Source organism: Pteropus medius, unplaced genomic scaffold (assembly GCF_902729225.1).
Source record: "Pteropus medius unplaced genomic scaffold, Ma_sr-lr_union100, whole genome shotgun sequence".
Taxonomy (NCBI): domain Eukaryota; kingdom Metazoa; phylum Chordata; class Mammalia; order Chiroptera; family Pteropodidae; genus Pteropus; species Pteropus medius.
The window spans coordinates 12,775,833-12,797,765 of NW_024349803.1; the positions used below are offsets into that span (position 1 = coordinate 12,775,833).

At 43.2% G+C, this 21,933-nt stretch overlaps 1 protein-coding gene and 1 pseudogene across 14 annotated transcripts in view; one reads left to right on the forward strand and one right to left on the reverse strand.

Annotated features, from left to right (window-relative positions):
• ZBTB38 (zinc finger and BTB domain containing 38) overlaps nucleotides 1-21,933 on the forward strand; it is a 134,740-nt gene that overhangs the window by 90,377 nt on the left and 22,430 nt on the right. For 9 of the 14 annotated variants that reach the window (XM_039837310.1, XM_039837313.1, XM_039837319.1 and 6 more), the window contains one exon: nucleotides 94-198. The gene's annotated coding sequence lies outside the window, so the exon portion shown is untranslated. Of the gene's footprint in view, nucleotides 1-93; nucleotides 199-875; nucleotides 921-21,933 lie in introns of all 14 variants that reach the window. The other 5 variants (XM_039837320.1, XM_039837315.1, XM_039837323.1 and 2 more) reach the window with 1 other exon arrangement.
• On the reverse strand, nucleotides 20,186-21,232 carry LOC120581921 (boLa class II histocompatibility antigen, DQB*0101 beta chain-like; annotated as a pseudogene).

A 21,933-nucleotide genomic window follows, 5' to 3' on the forward strand; every position in this document is an offset into this window, starting at 1 on the left:
AATACACATGCTAGTTATAATTACTATTGTGGCTAAAACATCATATCCTGGCAGCCAGTTCTTGAGACCCTGTGCTTTTTCTTTTCTTTTTAGATCTTGATGTGGAGGAGATGGAGGACTCAGAATCAAGGATTTCCAAGTGATTTCTTCCAAAGCACGAGAAACTAACTTTGTTAAAGCTGGTCCGTTCTACCTGAGGTAACTGAATTTGCATGTCTCCTTAGTCTACATGAAATAGGAAATGGTTTTTCTGAGGGACTCCCAAGGCGCATATGATTTGTGCCAGCATTCCACTGGGTTTGGGGATTACAAAGTGATCATGATATTCAAGTGAACTGTTGTTATTAAGGGGACATGGCTTATGAGACTTCTGTGATGAAGGAGAAACTAAGTGAACAGGGCTCCAGGACAACTGATTTCTTGTTCTAGTTATTCCAATGACTGTCGTGAGAGCTTCTCTAAGTCTGTTTATTGAATACTAGCTTCTCCAGACGGTAAGGACCAACAGCTATCAATGAGGCCCGGAGAGTTTAAATGACTTCGGGGTGACACACTAGGCTGAGATAGAGGCGGGCCTGGAACCTGGATCTCAATTGCTCAGTCATGCAGCTAGCCTTAGGGCCTGCTGTGGGGTGAGCAGTGTGCTAGGCACTGAGGATAGAAGCATGAAGTGCCCACCCCCAGGACACTTGCACTTTGTGCAGACAAGTACTGACAGCCCAGCCCAGTAAACTCTACCTTTGAGGCATGTACAAAGCCCCAGATGATCACAATAACAACTGCCATTTTTCAGGCGCTTGGGTGTGTTTGGTAAGGCAGTGTGTTAAGGGATTAAGTGTTGTATTTTTATTTATTCCTCACAATTCCCCTATGAGACAAGGAAGAATGGATGTGAAGGACTGAAATGGGAAAATGCACAGGTAGGTCATGGAGGTCTTTGCATCTCATACTACGTTTATGGTACACATTCTGTATGCAGAGCACAGTGCTAGGACCACAAAGTTTAAGGTAAAGTCCTTGTCCTAGAGGAGCTTGCATCCTAAACTCCAAAGAGGTGTGTCAGATGGGCAGTGCCCCTCCTTCACCTGGTTTTCCAGCAGCGATAGTAGTATCTGTCACACAAAGAGTTGCCATATCACAGTTCTTGCCGCTCAATGCAATTTTTCACTGTTTTCAGATTTAACATATCCTCCCATCCATCTGTGAAAACTTAGACTTTTAATTTATAAACATTAGGAAGGCCTTCTCTAAATTCATTCATTTATTTATTCATTCAACAAATGTTTATCGAGTTTCTACAAGTCACTTGGATATTTAAGACCAAAGATAGTACTGTGTGTTTACCATCATGGCATTAGTCATATTGAATCTTTCAGCAAGGAATTATTGTTCAACTATTAAGAGATTTTCCGTTGTTAGCATGCTAGAATATCAGCTCCAAGGATGTTAGAGACGTCTGACTCATAAATAAGATTCCAACTGGATATATAGGAAGATCTTTTAAATCTTCAGAAAGGAATTTCTTCTCTTTTAAATATGAATTTTGCCATTACTGTCGTCAGCTTATAGAGACCTTTTATTTGTAAACTTAACTCCCAGGCAGAGAAACAAATCAGTTTGGCGAGTGGGTTTTCTTTGACTCAAAATGCTCTCCTCTTTGGTGGAAGCCACACAGGATTATGAGTGTTCAAAAGTAAAACAATTTAAGAGATACTTTAATTTACAAGGTACAGTGTTGGAGGTAGAGCCAATAATCGCATTAAGCAACAGAAACCAGATTGTAAGTCTTGCATGCTCCTAAAGGTAAGCTCCAGATAGAACAAGTGACATGTTGAATGTAAATATGCTTTGCAAACTTTTAGGAGTCCTATAAATGTCATACAGCAAATGTTTATTGAGTACCTTCTATAAGTGTGACACTGTGCTACAGAGAATGGAGGAGTCAGCAGCAAAAAGATCTGGTTCGTTTCCTCTCAGACTCTGTTTTGTAGGTAAGGAAATAAAATACGCAAAAATAACTGTGTGGTAAATGCCAAAACAAGATATTTTGGTAATTTGAGGAGGAAGAGGTCCCTTTTACCTGTAAGGACTCTTTCTTGAGAAAAGTCCTTGAAGGATGTGGAGTTTCTATCAAAGAAAAGGGGAGGAGGCATTGAGATAGGGGGGATAGCAGAAGAACAGAAAAGCATGGAGCATATTTAAGGAAAGGTAGTGAGCCCAGCTGAGTTGGAACTGATCTATATAGGCATCAGGTAGGAAAGAAAGCTGGAGAACATTTGGTACCAAATGATAATGGTCTTGAATGCTAAGCTGGGAAATATGAATGTATTAACCAGTAGGAGTCATTGAAGACATTTGAATAAGGAAGTGTCACGGCCATGCATCAGGAGTGTACCCTTGTGGGTAGCTCATGGGGAGACTGAGATGAAAGGCGGGGCAGAAACCAGAGACAGGGAGACCAGTTAGAAGGCTCCCACGATCCACCAAGGAAAAGGGTAGAGAGAGGGCCTGAAATAGCCGACAGCAGTGAAATGGGAAAGGAACAGATGCTAAGGAAAGAATTGACACAATCTGACATCTCAGTAGAGAAGTAACAGCTAAGCCGATGTAGTTCCGGAGCAGTGGTACCCATGAGGGAAGGAGGTAAGGGGCTGCATTTTAGACATGCTGAGTTTGAAGTGTTGAAGTATGACATCCTCCAGACAGATGGGGGCTTTGTGCTCCAGAGGAAGTCCAGGACTAGTTTGGGAGTCACTGAGATATAAATAAGTCAAGAGGTGGGAGAAGCAATTTTCCAGAGAGAAACTATAGGGAGTCAGAGGTTGAGGATGTAGTCTTAGGAGAAAAGAAAGGACCTAGGGAGGATCTAGAGAGGAGTCTGGCAAGACAGCAAGGAAGAACCACCAGAGAACATGACTCCAGAAGCCGGCAGAAAGGGGTTTCCCAGTGCAGGGAAGTGTCAGTTATTAGAGGGGGACAGGGAGGCCCAAGATGGCCACTAGATTGCTAAGTGCTAGATCACACACACATTTGTTGGTGTTTTCCTTTGTAAGATAATATGACTTGCAGAATGAATATTAAGATGTTTCATTTGCAAAACTTTGTAGCTTACACAAATCAAGGATAACTGTTAAAGTTGTCCCTAGCAAGCCTCAAAATACACTTCTGATTACTAAAATTCAGGCTGTTAAATGTGGTTTTGACAGTAGTCATACAATTTATTGTCAGCAGGCGGATCAAAGAATATTTGCTGATATAATAAGTTCTTTAAAAACTATATTTCTGTTGATGCAAAAAGTTTCTAAAAATAATTTCATTTCTTTGCCTTTTTACCATATGGCTGTCTTATGACGTGAGTGCGTGCGTGCGTGCGTGCGTGTGAGTGAGTGTGTGTGTTTTCATGGGTATATGAGCTTAATACAATGGAATGAGAAGACTGGGGTCAGATAAATCTAGTTTCACAACCGCGCTGGGCCATTTTCCAGGCTTGTGACTTCAGAAAACTAAGCCTAACTTTTTCCATTCATAACTCAAATAGCATTATTTTGAAGATTGAGTAATATGTAATTTGGTCAGGATCTATACCATATAGGCAATTAATAAATGCTGATTTCCTTCCTCCTCCAACCTTGTAAAGATGTAAAATGTTCTACATATTATAAACCTAACACAAAACCTTATCTTTATGGCTCCTTTTAATTTTATCACGGAAAGAGCATACCTCCCACTATAGCTAATCTATCTTGCAGTAGTTCAAATGACCTTCAGTTTAATTTGGATAAGAATCAACCTGGGGAACTTACTAAAATTTAGGTGCCCTGGCACTTGGCACAGATATTCTAACTCAGTAGATTTGAGGTGGGGTTCCTGGGAATTGTCATTTTAAAAAACCACCGCTGTGGTGATGATAAACAAATGACCATTACTAGGAGGGGATAAACTCAAGACTTGATATGCTGATTTCAAATCCAATTTCTATTAGAGACACGTCTGTGTTCAAAAGTTTTACATTTGTATTACTAATGTTTATGGATTATATTTGTAATAAGGTAAAAACAAATGGATCCCAGATAATCCAGGTATAGTGTCATTATCGCACCCACCGTCACTGTCTGCAGTATATCCACATCAGTCCTGGGTGACTCACAGCTGCCAGATCAGCTTCTTTTCCTGTGGAATAAATGGTAACACCCTTTCCCCGTGCCCAGAGTTTTCAAAACCAGTGTAACTTTAAATGTTGTTACCAGCAATATATTTAATGGCAGCAACATTGTCCAGTCATGCCATTAAAACATTTCAATGCATTTCTCTATCTGACTCTGTGTCTTCTGGCCGATAAACATTTGTCATTATGTTATATTTCCCTCATTCTCTGCATCTTGGAATCATGTAATTTTGAGGCTAGTTCATGTTCATCTATCCTGACCTCATAGATGAGAAAATAATTTATAGTATTTTTCTTCTTAGGCCTAGCTCTCTCTCTATTCAGAAAAAAGGACAGATATACATATGCGTTTGATGTTTAAGCTGTGTATGGAGGATGTAAAACATTTATTTGTGCATATTGAATTGTGTTTTATGTTCCTTTTACATAATTTAAAAATCAGATGACTTAATGGGAATATTTTATTAAAACTATACTGAATCATTTTGTAACATAGTTGTTGGCATTCGTTGATGTTTTGCTTCTCTTGGAAGAGGATGCCGATGACCTGGAGCTTTGCCTAGAAACAGAATTTCTCTGTCTATACCCAGAGCCCCCGAGAGGACAGAACTGACTTTCATGGAGTCAGTTCTGTATCTTAACGTGCATTATCTCAGTCATCTTATTAAAAGCTCAAAATAACCTGATGTGGTGGCAGTTGAGGCAGAGAAGTTCAATAAAGTCAATTTTGCAGAGGAAAGGTTTTCACACCCTGGGGTCTTATCTGACTCCAAAGTCTGGCCTGTTTTCTCCACACCCATGTTGTTTCCCCAGCCACATACTGAAAGTATACAATAGATCATTATTCTTGATTTTAGCTTAGAGACTTAGAGACCCTTATCCCCAGTATTATTGTAACCTCAGAATTTTTGACAAGAAGCAAGTGGTGTAGAGGCAATGTCAAAACTCGAATTTGTTCAATGAATATGAACTCTGTGCCAGGTGCCAGAGCAGGACCCCATCCTCAAGGGGCCTCCCTACCTCCCTCACCTGTCCTTATCTACCATCTATGTGCTGCTGCAAGCTTTTCTTTTAGAGTCAAAACACCAATGGATTTCTGCACTGATACGATCCATCAGTTTGTGTCTCGCCAGAGCTGTTACTGTCCCTGCACCTGGTTAAATGTTTCCAGAGTGGCCATGCTACTTGAAAGTTTTTAAAAGAGTTCCTTGGGGAATTAACCAGAGGTGCACAGTAAGTGTTTGTTGATTATCCTCTGAGGCCCTGAGGAAGCCTAGAGGGGTGAGGGAGAGAGCCCAGAGCCCTGCAGAGGGAGGTGAAAGACCTCATGCAAGAGAGCAAACAGAAGACCTGGGACTTGATCCCTTGCCTGATCGCACAACCTTGAGAAAGAAAGTTAAGTAACTTTGCTAGCTTGGTTTCCTCACCTGTAACCAGAGAGCTGGCTCATTCATTGATGGCTAAGGTTTCTTACAAGGTGCAGTAATTCTATTGCGTCTCCAGCAGAAAAGCAAAGGTGCTGAGACGAGCAGATAGTAAACTTCACATCTGAGGTCTTCTGTGGCCCCTGATTTCAAAGCTCCCTCCAGCTGTCCTTGTGGAGACACTAGTACTAGCCAGACTTCGGGTTCTGCCTTTACCTCCATACACTTTTGAGGAGAGTATGGGAATTTAAGGATGGGAGAACTGACCACTTTGGAGGAAATGAAGATTCTTACAGAAAGATCGAGACTGGCTGGGAGTCAATCAGAAGGTGACAAAATGGGAGGTAAGGAATCGTGGTTTCCACATTTTATGGCTAGAAAGAACTTTAGAAATAAACTTGCCCAACTTCTTCACATTCCACATAGGGAAACGGGAGTCTTGGGAAGTCATAGGACTTGCTCAAGGTCACACGATTAGTAGCAAACTGGAACAGAACCCATTGTCCTATGCCCAGTCCAGTACACTCTCTGCAGAAACAGGACAGGTAGCCCTGTCTCAAGGCCGGTTATCAGAGCAGGAGATGGCAGCCTACAAGCAAAGATTAAAGAGGGGCTGGAACTGTTCCATTGGAGAGAGTGAACCACAATGCCTGCTGGGCTTCTAGCAGACATACAGTAGGACACCATGATGTAAACTTCAGTCCTGTCTAAGCGTTTGGATTCTTGCCAATTAAGGTGGTCAAGAAGATCTTTTTAAACTAGGAGAGGCAGAAAGCTATTTCCTATTTGTTAAGAGCATTTTTCCTTTCTTATTTAAATGAAAATTACTAAGCTATATAATTACTTAATTTTGAGAGGAATTAAACATTTTCTCAGGGAGTATGAGGGAGACCCAGCTTGCACACCCATTTTGCTGGCTTCTACTATGAGCGTGTTCATCCCAGGGTGCACGTTCAGGAGAAATCCAGTGGTTGTTTAAATCCTAGAAGGGCATTTTAGGGTTATTTCAGCAACTCATAAAGGCAGGCCTTGTGCAAGGTGAGGTGGATATGAGCTGTCACTTCCTGCTTTGTGAGTTCACTGGTGTTTCTAGGCCCTGTTTTGTTTGTGTTCTTCCTGTTCGTGTGTTAGAACAACTTCTGGTTGTTTGTGGAGTTGATTACAATTAGATAATAAGATCACCAGTTCAGTGAAAACAGCCGAATGTATTATCTTGCCAGGCATGAGAGACTCGTGTTTGGATCGCAGGCTCCCCAAACTTAAATGCATTTTCGCGTAAGAATGGAGGTTTCTAATTACCTCTAATAGAACATCAGTTCGCTCCTAGACCAAAGTGAGGATTTCCTTTTTTAAAAAACCTACTCAGCATTCTGGTCTGCCCTGGTTTATACCCGTTTATTCTACTCTTGTAATCCCTGACACGAACTCACAAAGAGCAGGGTTTCTCAAGGTCTCAGATCCGTGGAAGCGGTTCACTGTCTTACAGCCGCCGAAGTCAGACCTGCTGCCTGCGTGTGCCTGCTGCAGAACCATACCGTCCGTGGTGCGCTCTGCCCTCCCCTTGGACTAGTGCAAGTTCTACCTTCGCTTTAAGGGGAGAGAAAAGGGAGGATCGCTTTGAGGAAGCAGAAGGGACTAGGATAGACGGAAAAAGCAATGACGTGGCAGTGAAATGAAGCTCCAGTGGGGTTTTACGCAGACGTTAGAGAACTGGCCTACCCCAAGTGCTGTGCTAAATAGGGCTTAAAAAAAAAAAAACCTGACCTTTAAAAACTTTCCTGTTAAGGTCTATCAATTCTGGAGTTTCTTTAGCTACTACACACTGTAGGTTGACTTTTTGCAGAAAAGCGTACCGTAAGTTACCCAGGGAACATTTTTTCCTAAATGTTTCATTGTATATTTAATATTCCTAATATTTGTTTTTGATTTTGACATTCTCAGAAAACCAATCAAGAGCTTTTTGCCATGTCTGAATGATCTACTTTAAGACTTTCTGTTTAATGGTAGGAGTTTCTGATAAGATGATTTGCGCTTCCATTTTAGGAAGTACTTTTTGAGAATTTTTTTTCTTTTATGATTAAAGGGGAGTCTTACCCCCAATTCTAGCAGCTACCTTACATTAAAAATGACCTATTTTCCCCCCATGAGCTTCCCTTAGCAGGAAGGATAATAAAAGTCGAGTGATTAGTCATTGTGGCGTTCAGCAAACAAATACTTTGGAGGCCATGATTTATGTTACTGGTTGGAAAAAACAGTTATATCTGTCTCTAGATAATTACTCTGGTGAAAGGCAAGTGCCCTGTATTCCCAGAGGGTCCCTTGAGTGCCCTGTTTGTTGTGTTCTGGTTTCTAGAACCGGTAGCCATTTTCTGTGAGTTTGAATCCCTGTGTAAAACTCCTCCCACTGTGGAGCCTATTTGTTTTCTAAAATGAAAGCACAGGCAGACACTCGAGCTGTTCTACAGAACAGCCTGTTCTTTAGGTTTTTTTAGATCAGTATATTTAAAGCATAATTTTTCTAAACAGCCTGTTGTGGGCTTTTATCTACAGGAGATTGGGGTTGGTTTGGGGAATTTTGCTTTTTTTTTTTGACATAGACAATTTATTGTGTAAGTGCTTCCTGTTGCGCCTGTCCCCAGGTAATTTCACTCTAAAACAGGTGCACAGGGGAACTGTTTGGATACCTGACCAGTGCCAGAAACCTTCATTCAGTTTTAATTAAATTTGTTTGGGGGGTAAAGTTAGCAAAAGCTAACTGGAACTTAGTTACTTTAATATTTTTCCCTTTCTGTGCCCAGCAATTTTCCCCAGTCGATTTCTTTTGTCTAAACCATTGTGCATCCATTTGTGAGACTGGCCAGAGTTTTTGTAGCATTTCTGCAGTAGAAAAACTCTTGTGCTTCTAATTGTACATCAGACCTACTGATGGGCCGCTTGACAGCTCTGCCAGTCACCTGCATCTCCCGAACCCTAGGAAGAGGTGACTGTTTCACATTGCAGTGCTGCCTCAGAGGACTGTGCCGCCATGCCTGGCCTCCCTCCAGAGACTGCAGTATTGCCAGCCGTGGCTTCAAGCTGGAAAAACGGGCGGTGGAGGAGAAATGATGGAACACATGGGGGGAGGAATGGTAGAAAACAGGGGAGAAGGACATGAACGTGCGAGGAAAGAATGTACATGGACTCAAATATATGAGAGCCCAGGTTTATAAAAGTTATCTGTGTACATTTTGTGTCTGGAACCAAGTGGGAAACCACGAGCCAGTCTGTTGACAGTGGGGAAGAGGAGTGGCAGAACAGGACAAAGGCGTCAGCAGCTTTTCTCCAGGAGGTCTCCACCAGCATGAGAGATAGGTTTGGACTGCTCTCTAGACCAAAGGGATTAGCTCTGCATCCCCCTGCTCCGACCCCCCATCCAACATTTCTAGAGCGGAAGTTACTTCTTTGGGTTGACCACCATTGTTCCATTCTTGAGGGTTCCCTAAGGACACTTGTGATCTTGGTGGGTATGCTTTATTGTGTTGACCCCATTGTTTGAAGCCCTGACTTCCACGTAGTTCATGCTCCATTTCTGTGATCTGGTTATGGGAATAGTTGTTGTGTGATGCAGTGATGGAGCGTGACATCCATTCAGAATACTCTGACCCAGCAAGCAGCTACCGATAAAGATCTATGCATTCTCAGCAATTACTGCTTTTCTCATTACATTGCCTGCTAATGATGAAGACGGGACTTTCTTTAAAAAAAAAAGAAAGAGCTGGGTGCCTCTTGAGAGGGAATCAGATTTTTTGGAGTACTGATTAGGAGTTGAATATCACTTCCTTCTCAAAGCCTGAGCTGACCCTGTAATTAAAGTAACTTTTGAAGCAAAGTGAAGAGTTTAATATTTGCCACTCTGCCCCCTAGGATTCATATATTAAGAAATGTTCCACATGAAAATGAACAAACCATAGAGATTCCGAAAAAATATTGTGTGACCCAAATATATTCCTTGTTAAGGTGTCTCACTACCTATCCTTCATTAGGATGGAATATTTTGGTAGTTTTAAAACCTTGAAGACTGATATTTCATCATTTAAATTTTAGAAGGACAATGAATCACAGTATAAAGACTGAAATGTTACAGACAGAACAAAACTTATAAGTGATTTATACTTATTTTATTATAGATTAGGGTCTAAAATTCAGATACATACAGGGACAGGAATGTAATATAAATTAATGATAATATTAATTATCATTACACCAGCAGGCCGAATGTAAGGAGATAGTGTGGTTAGATTGTAGCAAACTGGAGGGCATGAAAAAAGTTAAATACTGTGGCTGAATGAAACAAGTCTGCAGGTTGAATACAGCATGACAATTACAGAGCTATCCCATCAAACTCAAACCACCAGCCTGGATTTCCTGCCCAGTCTTTTCCTGCAGAGTGTTGGGCTTGAAGCTCCCTAAGACCCAGCCCAAAGGAAAAGTCATGGCCATTGAGCCTTCTCCATGTCACAGCAAATAAAGAAGCCACTTTGGATATAAAGTGTGTCTGTCTCATACAGGCAAAGTGATGTGTTGGTAGGGACGGCAGCAGAACACAGTGTGTATGTCCAAGAGGCGTGAGACGTAGCTGTGATTAAGCTGCCCAGTGCCCAGTGTGCCCATCAGGATAGAACAGTAAGAATGCACCAAAGGAAGCCCTCCTTATCCAGGCATGTCACTCCTGAGGCAACTGAATGGAGCCAAGCCCACAGAGGCTATCCTGGATGGCATCAGGCTAAGGGATGACACCAAAGGACAGCAGGCATATCTTGATATACCTAGTCTGTGGTATTGACCTGCTCAGCCGAAGGATGCTTTCTGAAATATCAAGCACTTAGCAACTTCCTGACTAGTCCTGGACTGGGACAATGTGAGAATTGTCTTCTCTCTCAGTTGACACTTGATTGACCTTCTGCACATCCTGGAATTTATAATGCCTTCCCTTTTTTTCTAAACATCTTTTAACCACTCCCATTTTCCTTAGCTCTCTAGGTGCTAAGTGAGTCATCTTGTCTGTAAAGCACTTAACACAAGGCCTAGTGTATAGAAAGTGCTCAGTAAATATTAGCTTCTGTTGTCATTGGCATCAGCAGCAGCAGCATTATAACTATTATCATTACACCAGCAGGTAAGGAAACTTGGTTTCCTTAAACCTGAAACTCAGTATTGTACCTTAGCCATCTCCACCCTGACATAAATGAAGATGGACCACACATACATGACCCACTATGTCAGAAAATGCGCTTAACAATATCCCCAGCTGACTCACGTATGTTAGTGTTTGGGGAGCATGGCTCTGGATGCCGTGGTGAAGCACCGAGACAGGCTTGCGTAGAGATTGATCCTTGCAGATTGCTAGCTAGGAGGTGCTTTGGGACAGTCTTAGGGGTGGGGGCTGGACTGTGCCTTTTACGTTATACTATAGGGATATATGATGAAATCACTAGGGATCTGATTCTGAAGGCTGTTGTCCCTTGCCTGTGATGTTAACCTCAACATAGCACCTCGTTTCTTCCCGCCCTCCCCACCACCCGCTGACTTTCTGGACATGCCAGGAAGGGAAATGCCTGTTAGAGGGCAGAAAACCTTTGTGCGTCTGGGAACTGACACAGAGGATTATGATGTGGGACTCTAATAGTGGTACATGTATCATTGTGAAAATGAGGGTTGATCCATTTTCAGTGAAGATTTGGGGACCCTGGTGAGCAGTGAGAAGGGAGGTGTAACTGGACCTTTAATGTTGGCGACCCAGAACATTGTCTGCTCCTAAGGAAACATTTTGAAAGATAGAAATGTTGCTGTGGTGACTAGTTGTCTGGACTGGAAGTGACTAGGGCGGTGAGGAGAAAAATGGCCACAGTATCTTAGAGATGAAACCCTAGCTTCATATCCAATGACTTTGGCTTAGAAAGCGAATTAACTAAAAACGCTTTCAGCCCTTCAAAGCTCTTGCTTTGGTCTAGCATTTTGCTAACTTATGATTGTGGTGATATTTTTCCATTCTGTATAGGACATTTAGGTGGCCTCGTGCCCTGGACAGTTAGTGACCTGCGGTTCCCCAGGCTGCACAAGACTTGGACGTGCAGCTGTAGGTCTTAGTTCCTGAAATGGCCCTCTCTTCTTCCTCTTCCTGCCATTGTCAGGGAACTCAGCTTGCAGTTCTGGATCCCAGTTCCCTCTCCCCTTCATCCAGAGGAGTTGTCGCCCTGGTGCCTGTAGTGGGTTGAATGATGGCCCCCCAAAACATATGTCCACACCACCGAAGCTGTGATTGTGACCTTATTTGAAAAAAGGGTCTTTGCAGATATAGATTAGTTAAGGATCTTGAGATGAGTTCATTCTGGATTATGAGGTAGGCCCTACATCCAAAGACAGGTGTCCTTATAAGAGACACTCAGAGGACAGACACAAAAAGAGGAGAAGGCCATGTGAAGATGAAGACAAAGATTGGAGTTATACAGCCACAAGCCAAGGAATGCCTGCGTCCACCAGAAGCTGGAAGAGGCAGGGAAAGATTGTCCTCTAGAGCCGGGGGTCCTTAACTCCCGGACTAGGAGCCAGTATCAGTCCATGGCCTATTAGGAACCAGGCAGCATAGCAGGAGGTGAGCAGCAGGCCAGCGAGCAAAGCTTCATTTGTATTTGCAGCCACTCCCCAGCACTAGCATCACCGCCTCAGCTCCATCTCAGATCATCAAGCATTAGATTCTCATAGGAGCATTGGTCCCTGATGCCAAAAAGGTTGAAGACCACTGCTCTAGAGCCTTCATAGGGAGCATAACCCTGCCAGCACCTTAACTGTGGACTTCTGGCCTCCAGAACTGTAAGAGAATAAATTTCTGTTGTTTTGAGTCACCAAGTTTGTGACAATGTATTATGATAGCCCCAGGAAATTGATACAGTGTCCAAACCTAGCCTTGAATCAGAAGCACCTGTGAAGTTAGTAAAAATCAGTTTCTGGGGCCTTGCCCCTAGCTCTTTTGATTCACTCAGCCTGAGATAGTACCAAGAAACTAAATTTTTAACATTGACCTCCATTATTCTGATACATCCATCACCCCCTCGGTATTGGTATTCTGCAAGCTCCTCCTTTGACCCTCTTTTTATTCGCTTTAGTTTCCTTGGGTAATATTCATGTTCGTATTTGTAGCCACCTCCCATGTGTCAACATACTGCACATCTGAAAATTCAGCTTCCTTTCAGGAACAAAGTCCACTTTGGACGCTTATTGATTGAAAGCACTGCCTGCATTTTCCACACTCCTCAGAGAAAGCACAGACGGCATAATCCTCCTCTCAAACCAAGTCTTTGATCTGGTTCCCTACCTGTTAGTGGTACATCTAGGCAACCAAACTGGTATATCAACCTTCATTCTTCCCTCTCTCTCTTCTCTACTTTCCAGTTAGTTGATTCCTCCATCCAAATAACTTTCACATTGTTCTTTTCCTTTCATCCCCATCTGTCTCCTTGCCTTCTTTTCAGACCCCCTCCAGACATCCCTCTCACCAGACTGTTCCCGGTATGACCCATCTGCAGATTTGTTAAATGCCTCCTGCCTAAAATCTTTTAAATGGCCCATCATTGTCCGGGCTGCATGTTAAAATCACCTGGGGAGCTTTTTAAACAATCCCGATACCTAGCATCCACTTAGAACCAAATAAATCAGAATCTCCAGTTGGAACCTGAGTGTTGATATTTTTTTGAAGTGCCTGTAGGTGATTCCAATATCCAGATAAGGGTTGAGAACTACTGGTCTAAAGAGTAAAGTCCAAAGTCATCACGACATTTGAAAATCTTTACACCCAGGTGCCTGTCAATCTTCCCACTCCATCTCCCATGAGGCCCTGCCCACGCCCTATGTAGCAGCCATCCCAACCTCTTTGCCTCCCCGGAATGTGTCATTCTGTTTCGTGCTTCCTTGCTTTGTTTAGACCTCTGCCTAGAATAGAATGCCTTTTCCCGTCTTGGATTCAAAAGAACTGCCTGTCTTTTAAAACTCTATTCCACCTCTCTTTCCCTGACTCAGTTTAAGTGCCTCCTCCAGAGCCTTGGGCACTCTCACTAGAGCACTTCAGTCACCATGGAGAAGCTGTTAGTCTGCTTGTCCGTCTCCTCCATTGGACTGTGGACTCCAGAGGTTGCTGAACAAGGGAAGAGATAAAGGATTAAACAAGGCCAAAGGGATGAAACAGTTTTTCTGCTTCTCTGAATGATTGGATCCATGCTGCCTTACACCTCATCAGACATTTGTTAAGAAAACAAAACAAAACTACTTGGTTTTAATGAATGTAATGAAGTTTTAGTAGTAGTAGCAGTAGTGTGTATGTATGGGTGTGTGTGAGTAAACTCCTGCTAGGTAAGATCTCTGTGGTCACTGCCTCATTTAACTATCACAGTAATCATCTCAGGTATCATTTCCATTTTACAGAGTAAATTAAAATGCTGTGCAATCAGGTAATGCAGGATGGCAGAGTATATGAAGTAGAATGCATAGATGATAACCTCATCAGCAGTGTGTTAATGGCATATGGGCTGATCAGGAAACATTGATTTTTTTGGTAAAAATAAAACGTCGTTTGAATGGCAAATACACTTTTGACATGAAATTTGGCATAAAACAAACAACCATTAAACAATCAAAAGATGAGATGGTTATATTTACTAACACTTGGAATTACGTAAGTATACTCTTCTTTTTAAGTATGCTAGAAAAAGTTCGTGACTCAGAGTCACAAGATCATGGTTGAAAATCCAACCTTGCCAATGATAAGCTATGTCGTGTCAGGATTTTGGCTTCATTTTTCTGAGCCTCAGTGACCTATTGACTGGAAATATTTCACAGCCCATAGGGGCGTTGTAAGAAAGAAAATGAGACGGTATGTATGAAAGCGATTTGTAAATGGAAAGGGTTAAGCAGGAATAAGGACAGGGGTTCTTATCTTTGTTCTGTGCTTAGTTCCAGAAAGTTGACCTTTGGGAAAAGTCAGGATGGGGAAGTTGGTGTTCTGCTCGGTAAGTGGATATGGGCACCGGACAATTTCAGGCTGTCTGAATTCCCCGACAGGGGCAGGGTACGAGGATGCTGGGACGTAAACCCCAGAAAAAAACAAATAGCATGAGCTAGTTAGGGATGATGCAGGAAAGGAAAAGAATGGTTGGAAAACTAGAGTCTTGCTGTGCTTGTCGAAACAACAGAGCTGAGAGAGTGTAACTGGTCGGGGCTTAGATTGGGTCTTCTGCAACCAAGGACCAGCCTGGGGAGCGCAGGTCAGCTCCAAGCAGCTTAACGTCTTGTTCTTTTACTCTTAGGTTATTCCCAGTAATTTCATTCCCAGCAGCTCTGATGTTTTCTGGATCTCAGTACAAGAGCTCACTTACACTGAGGTCTCCGCATCCTGATTCCAAACATATTAACCTCAAAACACAACCCTGAAAAAGCTGCTGCCAGACACGGCCAGAGCTGCTTCTCACAGAGTCACTTCCTGCTAGTGTGGATTCAGCCTCCTTCCTCTTTAAAGATGAAACCAAGGCTTTATCTGTTATATTCTCATAGATTGAAAAATATTTCCCAAGTTATCATCAGTATAACAACTTTGATCTCAAAATACCCGAGTGGGTAAGAAGAATGATCACATTCTGCCCCTCTCTGGAGGTGAGCAGAGAAAACGATCATGCCTTTTTGTCACAGACATCACCATCCTAAACTTTCCTGAAAGTTTCTGGAGCAGGAATCAGTGTAACATGTTTAAGGAATCAGTAGATATATTTTAAGATAGAATTGACATTCTAAAATATTCCAACAGACTGGAGATAATAGACCTAATGAATACAATTAAATTAACCAGAAAAAAATAAGTGAATTTTTTTGAGTATCGGTTAAAAAAATCAGCCTTGGAAGTTTGGAAGCCAAAGAGGAAGAAGAAAACAAAGGAAGAAAGGAAAACTCCATGCCAAAAAAAGAAAAAAGTCTGTGTACTATAAATAAAATCAGTTATCGAGCACTTACTATTTGCTGTGTACTTGCTGAGTGCTCATATACTCTCAGTTAATCCTCCCGACATCCCATGAGGTTTACACTGTTCACTCCATTTTATGGGTGAGGAGGCTGAGGCTTAAGGGGATAAAGTACTTTCTAAGGTCATACTGTTGGTAGGAGGGTCCCAGCACCTGCAATTCGAGGAGTATGGTATAGTAAGGTGTGTGGAACCAGAAATGTTTTGGTCACGCCATGAGATCTTAGGCAAGTCATTTAACTTCTCCGTGCTCTAATTTTCTCATATCTGAAACGAAGGGGTTGGAGTATAATCTATAAATTTCTTTTTGTCTATAAAATTCTTTTTACCAGGGAATAGCGGAAGGCATTTGAGATTTTTAGTTCAGAAAAGAGATGTGCAGAATAAACTTTCAAAGGGCTGTCATGTGGCAGAGGTTACCGTTGAAGGCCCCTCGATTGCTGCCCCCTCGATTGCTGCTCTTCCTATAGGGAGAATTCCCACACTGGGTGGAGCAGCCCCCATCCCTGATCTGAAGAATCTCTAGAATCCATTTGTGGCAAATTAAGAATGAGTTAAGAGCGCATGTGCCACTAAGAAAAATGCTCTCTGCTTTTTGTTATCTAAAATACTCAATGTCTCTTTATTTCGAAGTGATACTTACTCATCTGCCCATTTTGAGAAAGATTTGGGGAACTGGATTACTGGCTACTTGGGACACTAGCATTTCTTTGTGTGGACTCAGCACCATCTTGTGGACACAGCACTGTGGACTGGGAATGGGCTGTGGCTTCCAACAAAAGGGAACCTCAAAACACAACTCTGAGAAAGCTGCTGCCAGAAAAAGGCTCTAAGGGATCACGTTTTTAAGAGGGGCTCCCTGCTCTCAGAGCTAGGGACTGCCCTGAGGAATTTTGTGACTCTAACCCTATTATTAAGCCCATGACACCTGGAAGGGCATAGTGGGCAGGTTCAGTAACACAGTAAGCTAGACTTTCCCAGGAGTTGTGGTACAGCACCTAGAGTTCCATTTACTAGGGAGGGCATCAGTACAGAGGCCTTCTTGAAGGGGGAGCCCCAAGCCTCTTCCTCCATGGCCTCCTTCCCCCTGTATCCTGTCTCTGGCCCCACCTCTTCTGGTCCAGGACACCCCTCTACCCTGCCTCCTCTCCTTCCTGCTGGTATAGAGTCTATTCAGCGTAACTTGTCCCATTGTGCTTAAAGGGCCCCTTCCCAGCCAGGTGAGGATGGAATAGAATGAAGGTGTGAAGGAAACAGAGCACTTGGGTTGTAAAATGCTTTGCCTTCTCCAGCTCTGTCTCTTCACACTGATGGAGCTGGCTCCCTCTGTGTTTGTGTTGTTTCTGTGTATGGAGAAACTGAGTAATCACATCTGGGGCTAAGATGAAGGTCTGAGGGCAGCCTTGCTAAGTGTCTTTACCCAGACTGGAAGGAGCAACCTGTGGACCTAGAGAAACCACTCAAGCTGTAGAAGCTGTCCGGCTGTTTAGAACTCTCCTTTTCTGCTCATTTTTCACAGTAGGTCTGCAGGGGGCAATATCTTTAATGGGCATGCAGGGCTCCCCAAAACAATAGCGTCACTACTTTTATATCTATTAATACACAGTTATTGGCTTTATCATAATATTACATTGTAATGCATGTACCTATTCTTTAAAATTAAATGTTCTTTCAATTACATTACCGTATCTGTATTAACCCACACTCCTTTATTTCGCTAAATATTTATTTTTGCACTTACTTTCCACGAGCATGTTTTATCTAACTTCCCTTCTTTTGGGCTCAGCCTCGCCTGAGCCGGGTACTCCTGGCCGTCCAGTCTGCAGAGCTAGTCTTGCTGGGCTCACTGGAATTCCTCGAAGTCTGAGACTCTCCAGGCCACTCATCTCTCCACTTCAGCTGCAGGGAAATCCCCACTTACAAAATGACCCCTGCTTCCAACACCCTTTCAACCAACAAGCATTAAATAGGTTGCTATTATCATAATTAGGTGGGCTAGAGAAAAGAGTTTTAGGTATTGCTTTGTTTTCTGGAATTTTCATGGAAAATCATCAGAGTGAAAAAGAGCAATAGAATGAGATACTACATTTCATCTGTATTGTCTCATCTAATCCTATTAAGAACTAAGTTGCACTCCTATATCCATTTTATAGATTAGAACAAAAAACCCCAGGTCTTGAGATGTTAATTAACTTGTCCGTGCTTATACAGCTACTTAGTGGAAGAGCTGGAATTTGAACCCAGGGGTGTGTAAGCACAAGCCCTGCTCTCCCCTCTGAGGATGAAGATAACTAACTGTGCAGGAAGCGTGGACCAGGAAAGCTTACAAACTATTGACTACTTCTGACAGTTGTCAAAATTTTAATCGAGGACTTCGATGGAAACATGAACCAAAATCCAAAATAAATAAGCACGTAAATGTGCTAAGCTGCACACTGAACCCAAATTTAAAAAAATTTTTTACTGAACAGACCACAACCTAATGGACCTATTAAACTGAGCGTTAAACTAAAAATATTAAAAATAAAAAAAAATAAAAATAACGCCCCCCCCCAAAATCATGAACGTATTCACTAAAAAGAATCGTAACCAAATTATTAGGTTCTTAGTTTGAAGTAAGAGAGAAAAGGTCCCGAGACTTTGCCCTCCAAAAATCCCCTTGGTGTGAAAGGAAAGGAACAAATGTCATCCGCCAGGAGTCTAAACAGGAGAGGGAACGAAGCACAGGGGAGCCTTTTTTATGAAGGCAAGAATGTTGACATGTAAAACAGGCACATAACCTAATAAATGGACAGTGCCCTAGCCTTGTTTTATCTAGCTAAATTTGACCTTTTGGCTTAAGTGGACAAGAACGCATGATGAAAGTTTATAAATGATTTAAGTATTTGTCTTAAACAGATTATTTTGGTCTCCTTCCTATCACGCTTTTTATCAGAATTGCTAATGAGTAGCTAAATTGAATGAGTTTTTTTTACATTTTTAATGCCTTTTCCCCCATGTTTAGAAAAAAGTGCTAACAGTGCAGCAGTCCCCAACCTTTTTGGCACCAGGGACCACTGCTCCTATGAGAATCCAATGCCTGATGATCTGAGGTGGAGCTGAGGCGGTGATGTTACTGCTGGGGAGTGGCTGCAAATACAGTTGGAGCTTTGCTCACTGGCCCGCTGCTCACCTCCTGCTATGCGGCCCAGTTCCTAACAGACCACAGACTGGTATCAGTCTGTGGCCCGGGGGTTGGGGACCCCTAATTTAGATGAAACTTGTAACTAAACACCCAGATATGAGCTAAGGCTCAGATGTTACTGCCCTCTGCATTAGGGAAGAATAGTTAACCCCTCTGGGGTATGAAACATTGTGAGGGGGGATGGGGATGCCCTGAGCACACAGTGAAATAAAGCATTTGTCTCTGCCATTGAAGAATTCCGTATTCCCTAGATTTGGGGCCTGGGGGCAATACTTGGTAATACTTGCTGCTACTGACATTTGTGACTAATAAGAATTGGTAATAGTAATACCAATATGGCTAATGTTTATTAATCTTGACACTGCACCAAGCACTGTGCAGGTATTAGCAGATATTATTGTTTAATCCTCATGTTAACCTGGTAGATTCTATTATTAGCTACATTTTGCAGATGAAGAAACTGAGGGGCAGAGTTTAAGAAACTTGCCCAAGGTTACAACCAGAGGTGACAGAGCCAAGTCCACCTGATACCAAAGTTCAGGTCTTAGCCACTGTACCAGACTAAACATGGTTTGCCTTATCCTAAATTATCCCTGGGTAGAGCCCTGTTTCATGAATGTTTTAATGCAATGCTTGGGGGTCTCTCAGCTCTCCTGGTTTAGTAGCTTTCATCTCTTCACTGTGCCTTTGCGTTGTTATATACTCAATAACTAATGGGCGGTAGGCATTTGATAAATGTTACCTTGAGATGGAAGTGGATCAAAATCAAAATGATAATATTTATGGGTGCCATATAGTACTTCAAAGTTTACATTAAAAAAATAATAGTAAATTAAAAGTAGAATGTTATGGAAAATTCCGAATTTCCCTTTAAGTGTTCACTCCAAGGCCATCTGGTAGTCCATGTGGTGTCTTTGTGCATATTAAAGAAATGGCCCCCTTCTGACAGGATGCAGCCCTCCTAGGGTACCCTACCTGGCCATGCACAGCACAGCATAGGCTGCCTTATTGCCCTCTTAGTCCCACAGCATATCAGAGGGCATAACCTATCCCCTGTACGTGGCAGCCCTGCTCAAGTCCAGGCTACAGTTTGTTACACACACACTAGTGAGTAGGCTGGGGTCATGAGCAGATGAGCTTTGGTATTAAAGGCATGGGATAGCTAACTTGGTGCTTTTGAACCTGAAATGGAGATTGTGGTTTTGAGTTGTATTGCCTGGGTTTGAATCCCAGCTCTGTCATGCACTAGTGAAATGACCTTGGTCAAGTTCGGTGAGGTTTTTTTGTTTGTTTGTTTTCGATAACAAAATCATGTTTAATTATGATAAAAACTCTATATTCAGGTAAATGGCTTCAACCTGCTTCTCATGAACAGTCTTGGGGAAGAATAGTAACAGAAAAACCCTTTAGGGGCTGAGTTGATACAGCTGGCAGTGGACAGGCAGAGGCTCCAGGGTCAGTGCAGAAAGCAGTGTCAGTCAGATCCTCTGGCAAGGGTCACAGGAGGTGACCTGGTAACTACATCAGAGTCTTGTAGGGCTCTAATCTCAAAAGGGGACAAACTGAGAGAGGCAGCTGGGAATTCAGGGCAACAATAGGCAGATATCACAGGAGAAATAAATCCAATCCCAGTCAAAGTATCCTCAGGAGTCAACACAGGAGCCCTGCTGGTGGAGACCTACGAAGACCCTTCTGGCTCCTGTGACAGATGAAAAGGCCCAGCCCGAAGAAGATCATCCCCAACATGCAGCCCCCAATGCCACTCAGCATCTTGCTCTGGGCAGATTCAGACTGTGCTCACCACTCCACTTTGATAGGGCTCTGGAGGCTGGGGTTCTCCACATGACAGGTGTACACATCTCCACGCTGGGGAATCATTTCCAGCATCACAAGGACCTGGAAGGTCCAATCTCCGTTCCTTATAAGGGGGTGGACACAGTGCCGGCTATCTCCTCCTGGTCGTTCCGGAACCACCGAACTTTGATCTGGCCTGGATAGAAATCTGTCAGCAAGCAAGCCAGCAGGTTGTGGTGGTTTAGAGCCTCTGTCCTGGATGGGGAGACAGTTACTGTGGGTTCCATTCACCGTTGCCAGGTAAAGGGGGCGTCCGCCTGGTAGTTGTGTCTGCACACCCTGTCAGTCTCGGCCCGTGTCGGCCCACGTCTGCTCCAAGATGTCCTCCTGCGAGTTCTAGTACTCAGCCTCCGGCCGCCCGAGCTCGGTCACCGCGCGATACTCCCCCACGTCACTGTCGAAGCACACCAACTCCTCCCGGTTATAGATGCATCTGGTCACCAGCCGCACCTGCTCCATCCCGTTGGTGAAGTAGCACAGGCCCTTAAACTGGAACACGAAATCCTCTGTGGGGAATCACCGCCCTCAGTCAGGCCTCGGCCCACAGCTAACTTGACCAAGGTCATTTAGCTAGTGCGTGACAGAGCTGGTGTTAGAGGCACAACCCATGGCCGGCATATTTAAGTTAACTTCCTCCTGTCAAATAAGTCACGTTGGGGGCTTTGATGCATGTGTGGAGGATTATCAATGTCACTCTTAAAGCAACCTACAGGAAGGCTGCCCAGAGGGACTCCGACACAAGCAAAACCTGTTTCTTCACAGTGTAGTTAGAAGTCATGGGTCAACTCATCTACACAACATAACTCAGGTTCTGCCCAGACCCTGTCTCCCAAAACTGATCCAGTGTCGGTGGTGTCACCTAGTTCACATTCTTTTTGAGGTTTCGCAGATGAACCTGATGTGCAGTTCTGCTGAGACCTACCATTATTAAGCACACGTTATAATGCCTTTTTCGTCTGACTGTTAGTTTCACCTGATGAGGGAAAAGGGTTTGTGTCTGCTTTTGGAGTGGGTCACATATCGATGCACTAGGAAGTACAAGTATCCAAGGTCTGTGACTCAGAAGCAGGCCACAGGCCACAGGCCCCGGGGTGCTTCACTCAGCCCAGCACCTTCTCCCGATGAGCTTCTCATGAAAGGAAGCTGAGGGAGGGAGATACAGGCAGGAACTGAAAAGTGAGTACAAGAGGAGGAGACCTACGGGAGTTCTTGAAGGGAGGACATCACGTGGAAACAAAGTCCTTTACTATATGCTACACCCACACGT